Below are 22,510 nucleotides of genomic sequence, written 5' to 3'. Positions count from 1 at the left end.
GGAAACCATCATTATCAGCAAACTAACACAAGTACAGAAGAACAAACACCGCATGTTCTCACTCATAAGTGGGAGTTGAACAATGAGAACACATGGACACAGGGAGGGAAACATTACACACCAGGGCCTGTTGGGGGGTGTGGGCCTAGAAGAGGGATAGTATTAGGAGAAATACCTAATATAGAGGATGGGTGGATGGATGCAGCAAACCACCATGGCACCTGTATACCTATGTAACAAAACTGTACTTTCTGCACGTGTACCCCAGAACTTAAAGTATAATGAAAAAAAAAAGATTTAGTTCACCAGAGAGTTATAAAAAATTCAAACTTTTATACATATAGAAACTTCGTAATACTAAATATCTTAAAAATAGTCAGAGTGGGGCGTTCAGGAAGAAGCACATTGATATTTACAATCTACTTTGAAGCACACCAAAATGAGATGGATTTATAGTTTAAAAATGTAAAAAGCTTTCCGTAAGGAGAAACTTATAAAGGCACTGTCACAGTGGGATTTATCAATAATAGATAAATCAAGTAGATAACATATTGTAACGTGACAAGGCAATACAATACCTGAACAACACGAATAATATCCTCAATCTAATAGACAATATATAGAACATGACATCCAGCAACTGGAGAATACACACTCTTTTCATGCACACAGAAGATGAAAATTAACGAAAATTAAGCAAGTAGCAGGCTCAATGATTCTCAACAATTTTTAAAGATGCTATAGTGTGAAGATCACAGTTTATGGCAATACAATTAAGTTAGAAATAAGGAAGAAAATAGAAACTAAAACTACACATGTATTAGGAAATTGAAAAACATTTCTAAACAATATATAGAGTAAAAATATTTTAAAATGATTCAAATGAAAAAATGCTTCTTAAAAAACTTGGTGGCATCTACAAATACTTTAAAAGAAATTTAAAGCATTACATATTTTTATTAAAGATAGAAGTTTGAAATTAACTGACCTATGCATTCAAGTTAAAAAGCCAGAAAAAGAAAAACAGAATAAACCCCCCCAAATAGAAGAAAGAGAATAAATATAAAAGCAGAAATTAGTGACATACAAAACAATGACACATTAGAGAAAATCAACAGAACTAAACATTTGAGTTTATTTTTCAATACTGTATAGTTGATATACATTTTTTGCAAGATTAAGAACAAAATAAGGCACAAATGAACAGTATTAAAAACAAAAATGATTACAACACCATGTATGCAGCACAGATTAAAAGGATAATAAAAGAATATTATCAATAACTTTTTGCCAATTTATAAAAATTAAACAAGTGTTAGGCCACAAAACAAATCTCTACAAATTTCAAAGAGTCTATAGCAAATAGACTAAATAAAACATAAATGAAAAGAAAACATCCTTTACAAATATATAAATTGACACAGTAATTTAAGAAGAAGTAGAAATCCTCACTTGTCCTCTATCCATTACAGAAAATGAACCCAAAGTCATAAATCTTTACCCACAAAAGAAAACACCAGGACCAGATTAGTTCAAACATGATTTCTATCCAATTTTGAAAGAAGACACTTCTATTTTTACAAACTCTTTCAGAGAATAGAAAAAGAGAAAATATTTCTTTTTTTATTCTAGGAAGCTAGTACAACGCTGATATCAAAACCAAAGACATAACAAGAATGCAATATTACAGGCCTATCATAAGCATAAATTCCAAAAGCCAAAATAAAATGTTTGCAAATCAAATTCAGAAATGTATGGAAAACAGCCACTCATCTCAATACATGCAGAATAAGCATTAAATAATTTTTAAACATTTAATAAAACCTTCTAGTAAACTAAAAATGAGTTTCTTAACCTACAACAAACATTGACCTTTCTAATCAGAGGACATGGCAAGGTTTTTGGCTATCACCACTTCTAATCGCCATTGTATTGGAGTTGCTAGCTAGAACAATAATGCAAAAATCTATATATTTCTCATATTTTACATGTATTAAACAGGAAGAAACAAAATTGGCAACATTTATAGGTGACAGTATATGTACACAATAAAAATGTGTGCAATGACTTTTTAATTAAAGGAAAAACAAAGTTGGTGGGTACAAAATCAAATTTTAAAAATCAAGTCAATTAACAAGCTATTGGAAATGAGCTAAAACAACATATCCCACAGTCAATAAATGTTAATAAATTCTATCTACAATAACATCTAATATTTTTAAATAATTAGGAATCAACCTAACAAAGACGTATAAGGCAGTGAAAATTTACAAAACCTTGCAGAGAAAAATTTTAAAATTCTCTATTACAATTTATTATTGTTACATAACTAACCACCAAACTGAGAGGTTTAAAACAGATATCACTTTATTTTGCCAATGAATTCCATGGTAAATACTTCAGAAAAGGAAAAGTGAGGATGGCTCGTCACTGCTTCACGATGTCTAGAGCTGGGAAGACTTTAAGGCTGGGAGTGCTCTACTACTAGATATGAACACCCTCCAGTGAGGAACAGGAATCATCTGAGGGTTTGTTCACTCACACAGCCGGCCGCTGGGCTGGGAGGACTCAAAGTAAGGACTGCTGTGGGAAGTACCTGCACATGGTTTCCTATGTGTTTGGCTTCTTGCAGGCTAGTGGCCTCATGGTAGGATGTTGTGCTCATCAATTATAAGGCTCAATTTTAAAAAACCATCAATTCACTCCATATTGATTTATGGGTTCAACAAAATTCTAATCAAAATTACAATAAGTAGTATGTGTGTGTGTATATGAGTGTGTAACTCAACAAACTGATTCTGAAATTTAAATAGATGTGCAAAGAGCCAAGATACTCTTGAGAAAGAAAAGGAAGTTGGGAGAAATTGCTCCACTAAATATGAATACTCATAAGACTATAGCAAACATGACAGACTGGAATTATCCCAGGAAAAAACAAGTAGTACAGTGGAACACAAATGAGAGCCCAGGAAGAAAACCATGAATATATGGACACTTCATTTCTGGAGGGAAAACAAATGCAGCACTGCAGGTCAATGGGGGAAAGATTTGACTTTTTAATAAATGATGTTTGGAAAGTAGCTACCTTTGTGGACAGTCTGAAAAATGAGAACCCATAATTCACACCATACCAAAAGCTAATTCCAGGAGTATTAGATACCTATTTATAAAATGCAAAACTGTGTTTTATAAGATAATAGATAGCAATATAGAAGATAATTTTAAAATATAGAAAAATAAAAGATTTTAGACATCTTCATAACCTCATGGAATTTCTTAAGATATAAAAGAGTCATAAAAAAAGGTTGATAAATTCGATTACATTAAAATCAAGAAAGTAGTTAATCATAAGACAAATCAAGCAAGTTAAAAAGTAACCCACAGAGTAGAAAAATACATTTCCAACTTCTATTAACAATAAAGGATTTGCATTCAAAACATATAAAGAACTTCTGCAAGTCATTAGTAAAACAACCAACAAATAGAAAAATAAGCAAAGGACCTGAAAACACACTTCAAAAAAGGAAACTGAAATGGCCGACAAATATTTGAAATGGCTTTTAATTAATTTAATAATCAAAAATGAGATATTTTAATGACATTTTTGATAAAATGAGATAGTAATCAAGTATGATATATATTTCACTGCTATCTGTTTAGAAAAAATTTAAAAATCTCACCACAACAAATATTAGCAAGAATATGTACCAATGGAGACTCTAATAATAAACTACTGATAGGGGATAAATTGTTATAAGCACTTTTTAAAAATGAGATTGAAAAGGAAAGCTGAACACGCATATAATTTCTGAGCAATAATTCTCATAGATTTTACTGAGACATGCATGAGGAAGTTCAGAGCATCGCTGAGTGTCAGAGAGAAAAACAACCCACAAGTATGTCTATCAACTGTGTATTAGTCTGTTTTCATGCTGCTAATAAAGACATACCAAAGACTGGGTAATTTATAAAGGAAAGAGGTTTAATTGACCCACAGTTTCACATGGTTGGGGAGGCCTCACAATCGTGGTGGAAGGTGAATGAGGAGCAAAATCACATCTTACATGGCAGCAGGCTAGAAGAGCGTGTGCAGGGAAACTCCCCTTTATAAAACCATCAGATCTCAGGAGACTTACTCACTATCATGAGGACAGCAAGGGAAAAACTGGCCCCCGTGATTCAGTTACCTCCCACTGGGTCCCTCCCATGACACTTGGGAATGATGGGAGCTACAATTCAAGATGAGATTTAGGTGGTGACACAGCCAAACCATATCTAACAGTATAATATATTCATAAAATGGAATATTGTATAGCAATGAAAATGTACAAACTGTAGCTATATGCATTAAAACGAATGACACCAATGTAACAGTGAATGGAAACAAAGACTCACAGAAGAATGTATACAATAGAGGTTCATTTATTTAAACTTAAAAAATAATGCATTGTTTAGAAGTACAAATATGAAAAAAAGCAAGAGAATGATTTACTCAAAGTTCAGGCTAGTATTACCTTTGACGGAAAGAAAAAAGAAGGGATTCAATAAACAAAGTTTTAAAAGGACTGAAAATAATGTATTTCTTGGGATAAGTGGTGGGTGAATGAAAATTCATGTTATTCATCTTCCCCAGATTGTACATATTCTTCATGTGCACTTTTTTTATATATGATACATCTGACAACATTTTCATATTACATTATGTACCACAGTAATTATATAAGCTATAATCTGGTCCTGTGGCCATGCAGAATAGACCCCAAACAGTTAAATAGCAAACACTGTGGTTTCATAGAAAGATATTTGAAGGTACAGCCCAAGAGATATACTTCAGTCAACAACTTCAACAAAGTAGGAGAGAAACTTCCAGATGGTAGAAATTTTAGCAAAATTATTATTTTATCTATTTTTAAAGCTGTGGCTGTGTATAAAAATCCTGCCATTCCTAGGCATGTACACAGCACAAGGAGAGGGTCCAGAGACAGTGGAGGATCTGGCAAGGGTTTGAGAGCAGCGTTGGTGAAAGAGAGCGGTCTTCTTTTATATGCAAGCCTTGTAAGAATCTGCCTTCTGTGAGCAAACTAGAAACAGAAGTTCTTTTCATTGTAGAAATACAGCTAGTGATGACACTTTAAAAGTACAAATTCTGAGCAACTGCAGCAGTGACAGTGAGAATTGCCACAGTTAGGATATTCATCTCATTATGATGATGTGGCTGTTCAGATAGTATGCAGAGCATCATGGGACACTGAAGATCAGAAACGCTGCAGAACAACATGATGAAAGAAGAGGGTGGTTTGAACAAAACCCAGGCATGGACCATTCCCTTAACCACACCTGGCTAAGGGTTCTGATGGCTTAGGGACTAGGAATTGGAAACAATACCAGATACAGTTCTGCTGCATATCAGTATTGGTTTGTTAAGTATGTTTTCTCATAAGTTTATGTTTGACTGTTTCATAAGCTACTGAGCTCATTCAGCAGCAAGAGTTCAGTTGTTTTCAAACCCCTTTGTTATATTCATAAATTTCCAGGTAAAGAAATTTCTTCAGCAATCTCTATAGAAGTACTTAGATCGGGTGGAATATTTAGAATGAGGGCTGCAATTAGAATTATAGACCCCCAACTGAGGGCTATAATTAGAATTCTGGATGACGATAATGAAAAAGCAGCAGCCTCCTTTATAGAACAGTGCCAGACTCAAACTTCTTTCTACCTGGGCAGAGTTACATATTGTTACCTTAACAATTTTTTTCAATAGGCTCTGTCCCCAGGTGACAAATTACCTTCCCTTCGCTGTTCTTTCTGCTCCTCCACTAATGACCACTATAATCTGACAAACTTAAAATTTTGAAAGTGATTTAACTTTTAAACTCAGCTCTAGAGTTTTTTTTCCTAGAAACAGAAACTTCCAGATGTAGATCATTTATTTAAATGACATACTCCTTTAAATTGATAGGGAGCCAACTCACAATCCCCAGTAATGGAAACTAGGTACAGCAGACATAACCTAATTCCAATGATGATGAAAGAAGCGCATTTGCCTTCTCTTTATCAAACTTTCACCAGAGTTACAAGCCAGTATCTGAGAGAACTGGTTTAAGTTTCATCCTCTTTTATTTATCATACCGTTCCTCTAGTGAGAGGACTAATAAGTCACCGGGGTCAGGCAATAGGGAAAGGAGATCCAGGGAGAAGAAAACCACATAATCCCCTAACTGGATAATCACCTTTGAGTCAATAAAGTTGAACATGCTTTCTCCTTGGTTTTAAGACTAATTTAGAAACTGCATGTTTTTACTCTGAATGTGAATACCCAGGGTGACCAGATTTCCTACACCACCACCACTCCAGTCAGCAATATGTCTATCAGTGCAGCTTTCACTTCACCTTTGCACCTTCTTTTTTTCTTTTTCTCATTTTCCTGTTCACCACCAGCTATCCTTTCTTCCAGGGCTTCCTTTTCCTGAATTCTTTACTACAGCAGTAAACATGTAAGTTCCACAGGGGCTCCAAAGATTAGTTGAGGGCCCTCAGGAATAAAGAGTGTCTTCAAGCTTCATTCACTCTGCCCACTACCCCCTGATGCCAGAGAAGAGAGCTAACTTCCATTGTGCACTAGCTATATGTCAGACATTACTGGATGCCCTACGTCCGTCCTCTACTCACTCTTGCCTTCAGCAAAGTGCAGTATTGGTTCATGTTGCCTATTTTATGGAGTCCTCAAATGGATTATGTTTTATTTTGTTACTGAGTAGCAGAGGCAAGATAGAGACACAAGCTTTTACTCTTTCTACCACAAAATGCTACCAGGCACGATATACAATATCTCTTATAGTGTTCTTACTTTCAGTCTGTAATTTGGTTCTTATATTATGTTTCTCATATTAGTTCCCATTTAGAGAGGAAATTATTAAATCGTAGAACATTAAATTTTTAATTACAAAACTAAAGAGAAGGAAATTCTAGTTTGAGGATTTTAATGGGTACTGAAATCAATCTGGTTCCACTTAAAATACTTCAAGGGAATTTCAGAGAAATCTAAAGATCAAAACTGTTGTGTATTTACTTCTGGTTAAGAATGACAGCTTGTTGTACTATCTCTGTTCCCTTCAAAAATTCTACTAGAATAACAGCAAGGAGAATTTTTTAAAAGTCATAAACCCACAGGACCAAGAGAATAGAAAAGAAAACAGAAGTAACAAAATCCTAAATTCTGGAAAGCAAATGAATGAGCGCAACAGACTTAGCATACCCAAGAAAGCAAACAGCTAAAACAGCAGTAGAGAAAGGCAAGAAAAAACAGATTTGCGTCACAAAAAACCCAAGAGGCTCAGAAATCGACAACGCCCAGGACTTTGGGAAATAAGGGTGAAGGTAGAACTAATAGCAGAAGGATTGCTTGATAATCTGCATGAGATTTCCAAATACAGTAGGTCTCTTCTTATCCTTGGTTTCACTTTCTACAGTATCAGTTATCCACAGTCAACTGTGGTCTCAAAATATTCAAAGGAAAATTCCAGAAAGAAGTCATTCACAAGTTTTAAATTGCATGCTGTTCTAAGCCCGGCACAATGGCTCACGCCTGTAATCCCAGCACTTTGGGAGGCCCAGATGGGCTGATCACGTGAGGTCAGGAGTTCAAAACTGATGGCAAAAACCCATCTCTACTAAAAAATACAAAAATTAGCTGGGTGTGATGGTGCACCTCTGTAATCTCAGCTACTTGGGAGGCTGAGGCACGAGAATCACTTGAACCCAGGAGGCAGAGGTTGCAGTGAGCCGAGATCACACCACTGCACTCCAGCCTGGGTGAAGGAGTAAGACTCTGTCTCACAAAAAAAAAAAAAGAAAGAAAAAGAATGCATGCTGTTCTCAGTAGCGTGATGAAATCTCACTCCGTCCCATCTAGGATGTGAATCCTCCCTCCGTCCACCATATCTGTGCTGTAAATGTTTCCCACATATTAGTCACTTACTAGCCATCTTGGTCATCAAATTTACTGTCCTCTATCATAGTGCATGTGTTCAAGTAACCCTGATTTTACTTACTAATGCCCCAAAGGACAAGAGTACTGTGCATAATTTCTAAATTAAACTTTCTGGTAGGTATGTATGTATAGGAAAAACATAGTAGATACAAGGCTTGGCACTATCTTTAGTTTCAAGCATCCACAGGGGGTCTCAGAAGTATCCCCCAAAGGTAAGGAGGAGGCTACTGTACCTACTCTGATACCAACAGCCAGGTGGATGCACTTCTAACCATGGCAAAAAACAAAAGTTTATTCTCCAGTGATAGTAGAGCAAGGGGTCTCTGAGTTGAAAAACACCAAGCTCAACTGATAAGATACACTGACAGCTGGTGTTTAGGTAAAACTATTAATAAGACCCTCTGCTCTCCAGTTCTCTTTCTATATTTGCTTTCCAGAAACATGAACTATTCCCTCCAGTAAAATATTGTAATGTCTTTCTCTAGGGAATCTGAATATCCCAAGAAAAGGGCCCAAAGATATGGACATTGGATCTGCCTCATTGAAACCACCCAAGCTGATCACCCTGATCTTCAGCCCATAGATCCCCTCAGCTGCATGTACAGAGTTTACAGGTAGCTCTGTAGTGTCCTACTCTGAACCATGAGCAGAAGGACATGGCTCTCCAAACTTTTAGCAGTGCATCTAATATGAAAAACAGAAGGGCCAAATAAACATCTAAAAATCACATGGAGGTAAAAAAATGCAAGAAAAAAATTCATGAAAGCTATCACTAAATATAGCTTTTATGAATAATAGTCTCAGAAAGATAAGAAGGTATCACATCCATTAAACAGTTGTATAATGTTAAAAAATTAGAGAAATTTTTTAAAAGCTCAAAGAAATTAGAAAGAAGATAGTATATGTAAAAAATTTCAGTGACTAGTTGGAAAATAAGGTTTACAAAATCTCACAGAAAGGAGAGCAAAAAATACAAACAGAAGACAACATAAGTTCAAAAAATTAAGAAATTAGAAAGTTACTTCCAGTAATTCCACACTCAAATATTAGCAGCTTCAGAAAGAGAAAATGAAGAAATTGAAAGAAGCAAATCAAAGAAGTAATTCAAAAATATCAGTCAGACCAGTGGGTGAGTTTCTAATCCGAAGGATCTATCATGTGCTTAGTATAATGGATAAAATTTGACCCGTGCCACAGGCACACTGTGACAAGCGCTGTCGTGCAATCCTCAGATTTCCATTCAGGAATGAAGGACTCATTCCCCCAGCTGCTGGGAGTGCTGCCAGCCATCTTTGGGGATTGCATTAACAGAAGAAAATTGCCTTTCCCAAGGTCACTCCTTCCAGGAGCAGCTCATATCTAGTCAACATGGGGATAAAAGACTCACCTCCTTGACCCAACTCAGGACAATCCTGAAGGGTTACCCCAGCTATAGAGCCAATACAGTCCCTACCAGTGAATGTTTGGGTGAGGTAGTTGAAAAGTACGTCACAACTCAACTTTTCCCTATGCCGTCTCATACTTCCTTCCCCTTCCTCCACAGGTATTGATTCCAAGACCACTTCCTAATAAATCTCTCACACACTAATTTCCATCTCAGAGTCTGTTTCTTGGGAATTTAACCTGTAATACACATTACTCTGAATTTTCAGAATGCTTGAGGTTTCTAAAAAAGGAAAAAATAACAAATCCATAAAGCCTTCTGAATGGGGGTACAAAGGAAATGAGACTGAGGACGAGTGCAGGTTTCATACAAAAGAACAAGGATGAAAATGGTTTGGGATTCTCAATAGAAACACTGAAAACTAGTAGACATTGAAGAAAGTTTTTAAACTAAGAGAGAAAACTGCTTCAAACCTGGAAGTTTATCCCCAGCCAAATTCTAAATCAAGTATGAGGGTAGAGTAAAGACATGCTTGGTCTCATAAAATTTACCACTCATGTATTTTTTCCTAGGAATCAACTGCAGCATATGCATAAGTAAAATGATGGAATAGACCAAAAAACAGAACAAAACAAAACAAAACACCAAACAGTCAACAACATGGAATTCAGGACATGGGGGCTTCAACTCACGACAATGTGAAAGAGAACCCTCAGCATGACTGAATGATAAAAGAGATCCCAAAATGATACCTGTTCCAGAGAGAGCCCTCGAGAGCAAGCAAATCCAACAGGTCCAAGTCAGACTGCTCTGCTGAGATTTGTTCAATCAACTAGAAGAGACAGGCTGCCAGATAGGTTTGAATCTATCCTGAGGAAGTTTACATGGCTGAAGGAGTTTGGGAATAAATTAGTGGTATGTACATAGAAAACTAAAATATGAATAAAAGACCATTTATAACTTCCAAGAAAATAAAAAGTGTGGAAGATCCTCCACACAAAACTAAAATAATGTCTTTTGCAGCAACTTGGATGGAACTGGAGGCCATTATCCTAAGTGAAATAACTCAGGAATGGAAATCCAAATACCTCATGTTTCACTTATAAGTGAGAGCTAAGCTATAGGTACACATGGGGCATAAAAATTGGCATAATGGGCATTGGAGACGCAGAATGGGAAGGTTGGGAGGGGGCTGAGGGATAAAAAAATATTTATTGGGTACAATGTACATTATTCGGGAAACAGGTACACTAAAAGCCCAGACTTTACAACTACACAATTCATCCAAAAACCCCTTGTACCTCTAAAGCTATTGAAATTTTTAAAAATTAAAACAAAAATGTGGAAGAAAGGAAAAGAAAGACAAAACCTTGCATAGTTTTAATTGTGTGAATATTGTTATCAAAATGTAAATTACAATATTTATTGAAAGATCTAGCCAAAATTAGAGCTAACTATATTGGGAGAATGAAGGGACAGCAAGAGTGTGTGCACGCACATGCATGTGTTAGGGAATGGGAATGTGTGAAGAGAGTGAACCCCCATTTTTCATAGCTGAAAGGCAGTAGAAATGTCTAAAACTGGAAAATCAAGTGAGAACACTGCAGCATGTTATGCATAAACACAAAAATACACAAAAAGCCGGGCACGGTGGCTCATGCCTGTAATCCCAGCACTGTGGGAGGCTGAGGTGGGTGGATCACAAGGTCAGGAGACTGAGACCATCCTGGCTAACACGGTGAAACCCTGTTTCTATTAAAAATACAAAAAATTAGCCAGGCACGTGGTGGTGGGTGCCTGTAGTCCTAGCTATTTGGGAGGCTGAGGCAGGAGAATGGTGTGAACCCAGGAGGTGGAGCTTGCAGTGAGCCGAGATCACGCCACTGCACTCCAGCCTGGGCAACAGAGCGAGACTCTGTCTCAAAAAAAAAAAAACAAAAAATACACAAAAAAATTGGTTATAAGTGGAAAGTTATTACTCACTGGGAGCAGGTATATGTGGAAAAGGTGGGAAATACCATTGATAAAAGCAAAAATCAAATTAAAAGAAGAATAAGAATGTTTTTTTGTTTTTGAATTTATTTGTTGGCTTTATTCTGTCCAGAAAACTGTGTTGCCAAAAGTTTAATTTGAGAATCTTGATTTGAGGTTTGTTTTACTAGCACTGTGGGTGCTACTTCATTCTTTTGCAGATTTTGACTGGCTGAGTAAAGATGACAAAAAGGAATCATTTGCAAACTAGTTTTTTATGCTCATGATATTTCCCCAAATCTCAGCTGGTCAAATAGTCTTCATGAGTACACTTTGAGGTACAATATGTTATTTTTGGTATCTCTAAAATGTAGTTAAATTATGATATTTTTAAAATCAAGAAAAACCCCTGAGCAACAAGGCAAGACCCCATCTCTACAAAAAAATTTAAAACATTAGCCAGATGTGGTGCACACCTGTAGTCCCAGCTACTCGGGAGGCTAAAGAAGGTGGATCACTTGAGCCAGGAAGGTTGAGGCTGTAGTGAGTCAGGATCACACCACTGCACTCTAGCCTGGGTGACGGAGTGAGGCACTATCTAAAATACAATAAAATAGTAAAATCAAGGAAAAAGTTGACCACCTCTTGTTTTATAATTAGTGCCACAGAAGGAAATATTCTCTGCAAAGGGAACAATTTGCATGCTCACCTCCTAAATACAACAGAAAATAAGGGCTGTTTCTGAGTAAAATCCAATGTGCTTACTTGGATGACTTGGAGGGAGACAATGGGATATTGATGCAGAAGGGACATGCCAAAGTGAAGCCTACATCCCTGACCCCAGAGTGTACCAGTGGGTCACTGCCTCTTCCTGCCTCTAAGGATAGAGAATATGGTGGATCGCAGCCCCTGAGGTGAATGGACTCGGTGGGAATCTCCTGAAGATGGAAAGGTCTTTGAGCCTTAGTGTGTTGATCCTGAATAGGAAGAAACCCTAGTGAGGCACTAGAGGGTCTTCACCAAATGCCCCACAGCTTAACCCTATTGCCAAGCATGGCACTTGTCATACAGAAGACACTCAATAAAAACATATTGGGTGAGGGAATGGCAGATACAAGCTCTAAGAGCTAGGCCACCAAAGGCTTAAGAAAAAAAAGTCAACAGAAAATTCAAGTTTTTTTTTTTTTTTTTTAAACTGCAATCATTGAAAAAGAAAGCTCTCCCTGGCCAGATGCAGTGGCTCACACCTGTAATTTCAGCACTTTGAGAGGCCAAGGCGGGCAGATCATTAGAGTCTAGGAGTTCAAGACCAGCCTGGGGAACATGTTGAAACCCCGACTCTACAAAAAATACAAAAATTATGGCTGCATATTATTCCATGGTGTATACGTACCGCATTTTCTTTATCCAGTCTATCATTGATGGGCATTTGTGTTGGTTCCATGTCTTTGCTATGGGGGTGGGGGTGAGGGGAGGGAAGTTAGAGGACGGGTCAATAGGTGCAGCAAACCACTATGGCACACGTATACCTATGGAGCAACCTTGCACATTATGCACATGTATCCCGGTTTTTTTTAGAAGAAATAAATAAATGCAAATAAAAATACAAAATACAAAAATTAGCCAGGCATGGTGGTATGTGCCTGTTGTCTCAGCTGCTCAGGAGGCTGAGGTGGGAGGATCTCTTTAGTCCGGGAGGTAGAGGCTGCAGTGAGCCATGATCGCACCACTGCATTTCAACCTGGGCAACAGAGTGAAACCCTGTCTCAAAGAAAAAGAAAAAAGAAAAAGAAGGAAAGGAAAGGAGGAGAGGAGAGGGGAGGGGAGGGGAGGGGAGGGGAGGAAAGGAGGGAGATCCCCCTGCATTAGGAGCACAACACAAGTAGATTTTCTTCCCTAAAGCTGGAATGGCTTAGGAAAACAAGGGCTTCTTAAAGTACAGAAAGTAATCAGTAGCATGAAAATAACCAACTCATGGAAGGATAAAAAGTCGGTGCTGTAGTCTGAATGTTGGTATCCCCCAAAATTTATGTTTTGGAACCTAATACACCCAAATATTAGCATATTACAGGTGAGGCCTTTGAGAATTATTCAAATCATGAGGTCTTCGCTCTCTTGAATGAGATGAATTCCCTTATAAAAGAGGTCGAAGGGAGCTGCCTTGCCCCTTCTGCCATGGCACCTTGATTTTGGATTTCTCCGCCTCCAGAAAGGTAAGCAATAAATTCATATTGTTCATAAATTACCCAGTCTAAGGTATTTTGTTATAGTAGCCTGAACATAACTAAGACAGCAGGACTGAAAGCTCTCAGATGAAAAGCAAGCTTAACTGGATTTAGTTAGTTAGTTAGTTAGTTAAAATAACTTCAACTTTTGTTTCAGATTCAGGGGGAATATCTGCAGGTTTGTTACATGGGTTATTATGTGATGCTGAGGTTTGGGGTACAATTGATCCTGTCATGCAGGTATGGAGCATAATATCCAATAGTTAGTTTGTCAACACTTGCCCCTATTCTTCCCTTCCCCATCTAGTAGCCCACAGTGTCTATTGTTGCCATCTTTATATCCATGAGGACCTAATGTTTAGCTCCCACTTGTAAGTGAGAATATGCAGTATTTGGTTTTCTGTTCCTGTGTTAATTTGCCTTCAGTTGTATTGATGTTGCTGCAAAGGACATGATTTCATCCTTTTTATGACTGCATAGTATTCCATTATGTATATGTACTATTTTCTTTATCCAATCCACTTTTCATGGGCACTTAATTTGATTCAATTTAACTGGGTTTAAATGACAAAAAAGCACCATCAATGAGAGCAAACATATTCTTGATTGCCATGGGCATTTGAGGACTAGGTGTCAAGGAGAAAGGAAGTGAGAGCCATAGCCAATGCCTGGTGAGCATGGATACTGATTAACTGTGTTCCAGATACTGTGCAGACAGCTGTAGATGTGTTCACGCATTTAATCCTCACAACAGTATTACACAGTAAAGATGTGCTGCATAACCCCGAAGGTTGCCGTTCACACTGTAAAACGCCAGAATACCTCACAGCACACCATCCTGTGGGATGACTACAGAGGATATGGGAATGGCTGTTTGGTCCTGGAAAGGTCACCACTCTTGCCCAAGGAATAGGTAGTGGTCATTCTTCCACATGCTAGGTCCCCTGAAGGAGATCATTTTATTGGCCTCACTGTACAGTGAAGAAACTAGGGCACAAAGGGAGTAAGCATCTTGCCCTAGGTCACTTCGCTAGTACGATGTGGGGCTTGTATTCAAACCCAGGCAGGCCGGCTCCTATTAGGCCTGTGTTTTAATAACCCACACCTTACTCTTTCAAAAAAAAAAAAAAAAAAGGCAGGGTAGTGAGGGAGAAGAGTAATGGGAATGGGACAATGAAGAAGAAAAAGGAAATAAAACGGAGGGAAAAGTCTTTGGCTTAGGTACTAAGCACGGATGTGGTTCTGTAGATTGCTCTGGAGGACTCTGCTCAGGTAATTTGCTTCATAGGGGATTGCTTTCCCCTTTTGAGAGTGGTGTTCGAAGAAGATCTTCATGGAGGAGAAATTTGTCAGAAAACACCTTCTCACATAGCAAAAATAAGGTTTGCTTCTTTTTTTTTTTTTTTTTAAAGAGACAGCATTGCTATCAGTGGTGACGGCTCCTCAGTGGATGCGGGGCCTGCCATACATGACCTCCCTCTGGACTCCGCCTTGACTTCCTGGTCTGCTGCTTAAGCATAAGGCAAGCTGATGTGTGGAGCAGGAAATGTGATGCCATCATCCTTCCTCCTCTGGGTGGAAAGTGGGAAATGGAGACATGTGAACCTGAAATAGGTCATCTGTGGGTTTAGGTGATAGACCCATAAGCGAGGAAGCAACTAAAAGGTCCGTGAAAGCTTGACTCCCCTTTCACAAATGCCACAGAAACTTCATCCTACAGGGAGGCTGCCACCAGGATTATTCAATGGCTTTGCCTGTGCTCTTTGCTTCTGTGGCAGAAATGTTACTTGCTTTGTAAAATAAGAAATACGGCTTGTTTTCCTTGATGTTTGAATAATTCTACATTATCCAAATAATACCTACTGATATACAGCAGTGTATATTTTAAGTGGACTTGCTTGGAGTTTGTTGAAGGCACCACTCATCACCCCCCTTTCACCATCTAAGGAGCCAGATGAAAAGGACATCATGCTAGGGCAAAAGAACTGAAATATCAATACGATTCAACAACCCGCAAGGGCACACATAATAAATGATGAAATATTCAAGGGTATATTTCTCATGTTTGTAAACGTTTTTTGGTTCGAGATATATAAGACAAAATCTATGTCCTCCATATTGCACAGATATGCACAAATATGACTTTTCGTTGGACCTAGAGACCATTGTCTCTAGGATACCCCTCTGTCTACTATGAAAAATGAACCTTTCACTTGCAAAACAACTTACTCAACACTGAAGAAGGGACCATGTTATTAATCTTCTAGATATTTATTGATTACCTGGAATGTGCAAAATATTCACATTTAATGTCACAGAGCTCGCAATCTAGCTAGGAAGGTAGGTCTACAGATATACCTAATAATAATAGTAATAGCTAACATTAGCTAAGAGAATATTCCAGGCACTAAGCTTTATATACATGAATCTCAGTTAGTCTCACATAATTCCTGCAACCCTGAAAATACAATTTATGTCTGTAAATAAAATTATTGCCATTTTACGGAAGAGGAAACCAAACTACAAAGATTCAAATGACTTGCCCAAAGTCACACAGCTAAGAAATGGCAGAGTTGGGATTCAAACTCAGGCAGGCTGGCTCCAGGGTCTAGCCTATTTTTATGTCACTCTATAGCCTCTAGATAGGATGAAATGGGTATTTTGATTTAAAAGAATGTTTTAAGGTAAAGTTATTGTCAAACAGCAAATTGCTGCTTAAGTGTCTATTTTATTATTATTTTATTGTCAAAATGGGAGAGGAGTTAAGCTAACACTAAACAGGTAAAAGGAAGACTAAGCAAAGAAGTGAGGATGGGGAGCACTTCGGAAGGGAAGGTGCTAAACCTCAGCAGCAAAAACAAGGTAAGTCGGATCAAGAAACTGCAAGGAGATTTAGGGTCTACAAGAGGGTTAGAGGGGCCGCAAAGTGGCACCAGCCAGCACTGGGGAGTTGACGAAGCAGGGGCCAAATCAGGCCAGACCAAACATGGATAAGGAGTTTGGCATTTCATGTCATTTCCTCTGTGTTTAAAAATGTAGTCAAACACCAGGATCGATAGTATATTTTAACCCCAAACCATCTAAGTGGGATACTCATTCTTCAAATTGTCAGCTTTAAGGAGACAGTGGTTGTCGGCACATCATGACTGGGGAGGGTGGTAGAGAGCAGGCATAATGGGGAAATTTTCTTTTTTAATAGTCAGAACTTTGAATTCTAAAATCAAAGCCATGATTCAATTTATTGTGTGAAAGTTTGACAATATATGATATTCGCCAACATTGAAAGTAAAACCTTTGCCCACTACACCAATTACCCTGTGACCCCAGGGCTCAAATATTTTAGATTCACTGAGACAGAAGCCCTTCATTTCTAAAATGGCCTATCATCTTCACCACCAATGGTCGCTAAATTAACTAAGTATGACTCAACTAAAGCAGGTCTTCGCAACATCTTCAAACAGCCACACTGTTTAAGATCTAATCTCTTGGATTAGAAATGAAATGCAGCTCTTCGATTTGTACCCTTCCTCCCTGCTTACATGAGAATGCAGGATGAGTGGAACAGTTTAGAGACACCAATCCCCACTGAAACATATAACCTGATAGCCTCCTCATCTGTCTACTGTTTTAAGTTACCATTCCTTCTCTAGAAACGCCACTTGGAAAACCCAGGGACAAACCTTAAGTACTGACAGCACCCCCTCCTTCACTAAATCTACCCTCAGATTAATTGGCAATGATACAAGCCATTCACAGCTGTATACAAGATGTTAAGGAGTGCAGTGGAGGGGGTGGTTATGATTGTCTGCGCACTGTCATTGCGTTGTAAGAACAGACCTGTCCCCTTCAGAAATGGCAAGATAATAGAATGTAGTAGAGCGTCTTGGCAATCGATGCCATCATGGAAATAAGAGCACATCTCAGTGACAATAACAATGATGGAATGTACAACAACAAAGCCCTCTCTCTTCATTAGAATTCTCAAGAGCAGCTCATTACTTTAACCTTTCCACCTTCACTGGATGCACAATTAGAAACATGCATTTCCATGGGCACTAAACCCACTCACTTGCTCACTCCGCCCTCATTAGGCTTCAATGGGGCCCAATTAGCTGGATGGTCATAAACAGATGTTTGTGACTTGAAAAAACAAAACGAGAACATTCTTGTAGCCAAAAGAGAATAAAGAAAATCCGGCACACCCCATCTTATTAATTATCTGAAATCTACAGAGTTTTATATTTGACATGAGCCTACACTTTTTGTTTTGATAGAAAAAACTTACGGTGGAAACACTGAGTTCCCCTATGGAGGACATCATTATTTGTGCAGGTCACAGAATATTTATTAAAATTGAGTCAACCTTTTAAAATAAAGAAATTTTGCAAATGGTCTGCATCCTTTGAAAAGAAGTCAGAAAGCTTAGCAACAGTGGGTCCACTTTCCCGTATGGTCACACAGCTGAAGATGAGCAGTGTCTGCCGTATACAGTGAACATGTGTTCCACATCACTTCCCTCCCAGCTGTCTCTGCTTGCCTCACCTCCTGAGCCTGCCTCACTTCTCTTGTTCACAGCACACACCTTGTAGTTACGGGGTGAACTCAAAGCTCTACAACTTACCAGCTTGGACAGGTTATTTAATTAAACTCTCCGTCCCTCAGTTTCTTTTCTTTTTTTAAATATAAAATGGGGTTATAGTATCCACCCACTGGGTTGCTGTGAGAATTAAATGAGCTAAAACTTGTAAATTATTTAAAATTATGCCTGACACATAAGTACTTGATAAGTTTAGTCATTACTGGTCTCTACCATCATCATCATCATTATCATTATCATCATCATCATCACCACCACCTGCCTGGAGAACATAACCCAGTTGGGTTTCTTCATTCTTCCAGGGAGTAGTGAATGCAATGTAATCACCACCAGGAACACAGTCTATAATAAAGACGGTTTGGGAACAATTTTTATCCAGAACACCGTGCCAATAATCTTTATTACAATTCTATGGTGAGGCGAACAATGGACTAGACACACAGAAGACAAAATATCAGAAATAAATAATAATCATTGCCCAACCCTGATATGCTCAAAGTGTGTGAAGGAAGGCATCAGCAGTATATGATGGAGGTGTTATGGAGGAAATAGACGAACACAATACTGAAAGGAGGAACAACAGCAGAGCAATGGCCCCATAGGTGCCTGGGAGAGAAAGGCAATTTGTTTTGAGGAGCTTTCAGGCCTAGACCCTAATTCATTTCTTCCCAGTACCTTAGTGAGAATTCAACTATGTGAACAGGAATTTGAGTTTGCTCCAGTAGAGGCTAATCACATTCCCAGATCCAACTGCATCAACACTATCCTTTCCAGTTGGCTTCACCGGCTCTGAAGTAATAGAAGAGGATAAAGAAGCACCTCACTGAAGTGCACGTACGACAGGCGTGTTTTTGTTTGATTGCTCAATTAAATTTTTCCTTTTGTCTTAATTTATTCAGATGGTTGGTTACAATCACACCACAGAATACCTTCTAATTAAGATTCTCTGTCAGGTTCAGTCACAACTACTACTTTCAGGGGCATTTGAAAAAGGGTGGGTGTGCTCTGGTGGTCCCAGTGATGGGTGTATGCTACTGGTAGTTAGTGGGCAGGAGCCGAGGATGCTAAATGTCCGATTGATGACAGGGATACTCAGGCACAACCAACTAGTGTTCATCCCAAAAGGCTGGGAGCAATCTCATTGAAAAACACCAAATGATTCATTATTATTCCTGTTCAAATAGAGCATGAGTAAAATTTTCCCCAAAGCATAAGTGCATTCTGATAGACTGATCAGTTCACATTTGACCTCAGTCCCAAACACCAGTGTTAGAAAGTAGTTCAGTTGAATTTTCACTAAGAAGGAATATCAGTAGTGACAACAGCAGCATCTATTCCAGATACCCCCTAGAACTTTTGTTCTTCCTTTGACACTTCTAGAATTAGCCCACATGATTTCAAAGTTTCTTCCAAGACTCTAATTCCCCCTTTTCAGGGAGATTAAGACCAAAACCCTAGTATGTTCTAGCTCCTATCCTGGGTGTGAAGAATATGCCTTAGTACACCAGACACAAAAGGTTTATGTTCTTATCAGTCTTCTATCCTTGAAAGAGGAGACAAACAATATACTAGTAAATAAATAATGAAAAAGATCATTTTCAGTGATGAGAAGAGGCATGAGTACAATGAAGGATGGTGCTGTGATGGTATGTGATTGGTTAGGACTCCCTTGATGGAACACAGAAGATTCTGTGGGGCTGATTCCTGGCTGACAAGAATGAATTCAGCATATGAAGATGGGGCATGATGGGTAGAGTGTCCCAGGTAGAGTATAGCAAGAACAAAAGCCTTAGGGCAAGATGAAGCAGACATGTTTCAGGAAGAAAAAGAATTCAATGTGGCTGAACTAGAGGGAAACGAGTTGGAGAGGTAAGTTGGTACTAGTTCAAGAAGGTCATCTGAGATCGCAGAGAACCATCTGGATTTTATTCAAGGTCCAGTGGGAAGCCACTGAGGAGTTTTAACCAGTGAAATGATAGGTTCAAATGCACATTTTAGAAAGAGAACCTCAGCTGCTGTGTGGAGAATGGATTGTAGGGACAAGAGTATAAGCAGGGATATCAGCTAAAAGGCTGTTGGACAAAAATTTGGATAACTGGCTCCTAAAATCCCCTTCAATCCAAAAATTCCTTCTTCGGTCCTATGGTTCATAAGAGGTCATGAATACAAGACAGAGCCCAGAAAACAGAGGGTTGGTGTAACATGAAGCTAAGGCCCATTTGCTGGCAGGATCATGTTTCATCAAAGATATCAGTTATCCAGGGCAACCACAAGGACTGTGCAGTTTTAGACTCTCACGCCCTGCAATCTTGCTGGCGTTTTGTGGCAAAGAACCCATAATGGTACTAGTGTACCGGTTGTAAGGGTTTGAAACCAAAAGTCCTCTACATTTGATGTTTAAACCACAAATATTTCTAATTACTTATATTAGACACAAAATGTAGAAGGTATTGATTTTTTCCTCCATTGTTATTGCTAAGCAATTTGCTTTCTCAAAGTCCTCCTGTAACTGTAAATTCAAATAAGAAATACATTTTATAACGTGCCCTGTCTCCCACCCCCTTCCAGAAGGAGAAGATCCACACTACCAAGAAATGGTGACTGTCAACTATTATTGCCCTGGGATCACAGCTACTCATAGAAGAGTTAAAAGGACTGTGAGGGACAACCAAGTTTGACTCCTCTGATAAACAGAAGTTGGCTTCCTCAGGGTACCTTCCTAAACTTGTAACTTTCTTCCATGTGGATATTTGAATATGACAAATTGGATAGAAGCCTTCCCCTGCAAGACAGAGAAGGCTTAGGAAGTGGTTAAAGTCCTAATTTATGAAGTAATTCCTAGATTTGGGCTTCCCCAAAGTTTACAAAGTGACAATGATCCAGCTTTTAAAGACATGGTAACTCAGGGAATTTCCAGGGTGCTAGGGATACAATATCACCTTCACTGTGCCTGGAGGCCACAATCCTCAGGAAAGGTTGAGGAGGCAAATGAAACGCTCAAGAGGCACTTAAGGAAATGAACAAAAGAAACTCATCTCCCATGGCCTACTGTGTTGCCCATGGCCTTGTTGAGAATCCAAAATTCTCCTCACAAAGTGGGGCTTAGTCCATATGAAATGCTGTGTGGATGACCTTTTCTCACAAATGACCTCCTACTTGATCAGGAAACGGCCAACTTGGTCAAAGATATAACTTCTTTGGCAAAATATTAACAAAACCTTAAAAACCTACCCAAAGGATGTCACAGAAACAAGGGAACAAAGTTGTTTCAACCGGAAGATCTAGTGTTGGTCAAGTCCCTCCCCTCTACCTCCCCATCTATGGATTCCTTGTGGGAAGGACCATACTCAGTAATCCTCCTACCTCCACTTCAGTTAAGGTGGCAGGAGTGGAATCTTGGATTCACCACACCCGAGCTAAACTTTGGACAACCCCTGAGGAACCTGTGGGACCGTCACCTCAGGAGCCCCAAGATCAGCCAGATCAGCCTCAATATACCTGTGAACCATTGGAGGACTTGCATCTCCTATTTCAGAAGGAAACATCCCAGACTAAAAAGGCTCCTACAGCTGATCCTGAGGATAAACCCCTTCCTACTTAAAAAAGATAAGTGAAAACCTACATAATCTTTAACACCTCTCCTTGCCCATTTAATGGAATCCTTTTACTGTTTCATCACATTATTAAGCAGCATACTAACCATACTCTTTGCAGTAGGACTATATACTGTACCTCCTGCCAGGATGAAAATCTTAATCACATCAACCTTTTTTCTATTATCCTTCCTTCTGACAGCAATTTACTCCTACCTTTAACTCAGACTGGATAAAATGATCTCATCTTCCAGGGCACTCTCTTTACCTTCCTACTTACTCTTTGCCTATCTATCCCTCCTGATTCCTTGGATACCCCACACAGTCACCCGTCCCCTTCCACTAGCTCCTAATTACCTCTACAAGACTCTCAACCCACTCTCTGTTAAACCAGTCCAGTCCTTCCCTGGCAAATGACGGTTGGCTTTGTATCTCTCTCTCAACCACTGCTTATGTTGCCACTCCCATTCCCGCAAAACTGGGTCTTTATTAACTTAACCTACCACTCCCGTTAAGAAGGAAAAGACCCTTTCCAACTTCTAAATATGCAATCATTAGCTGACTTCCCCATCTCTGATAGGACCAAAAATACCCTAATAGGACATGCAATCCAGCTTTTACGCTCTTAACATTTCCAACCTCACCTATTACACGAGCAATGAAAAGCCCATACACAGCCCTGTAACCACGAATACCATCTTAAATTTCCAAGTGCCTTTAGGCATCCAACACAACCTGTTACAGGCCTGC

This window comes from Nomascus leucogenys, chromosome 18, assembly GCF_006542625.1.
Source record: "Nomascus leucogenys isolate Asia chromosome 18, Asia_NLE_v1, whole genome shotgun sequence".
NCBI lineage: Eukaryota > Metazoa > Chordata > Mammalia > Primates > Hylobatidae > Nomascus > Nomascus leucogenys.
This window is presented reverse-complemented; position numbering follows the sequence as displayed.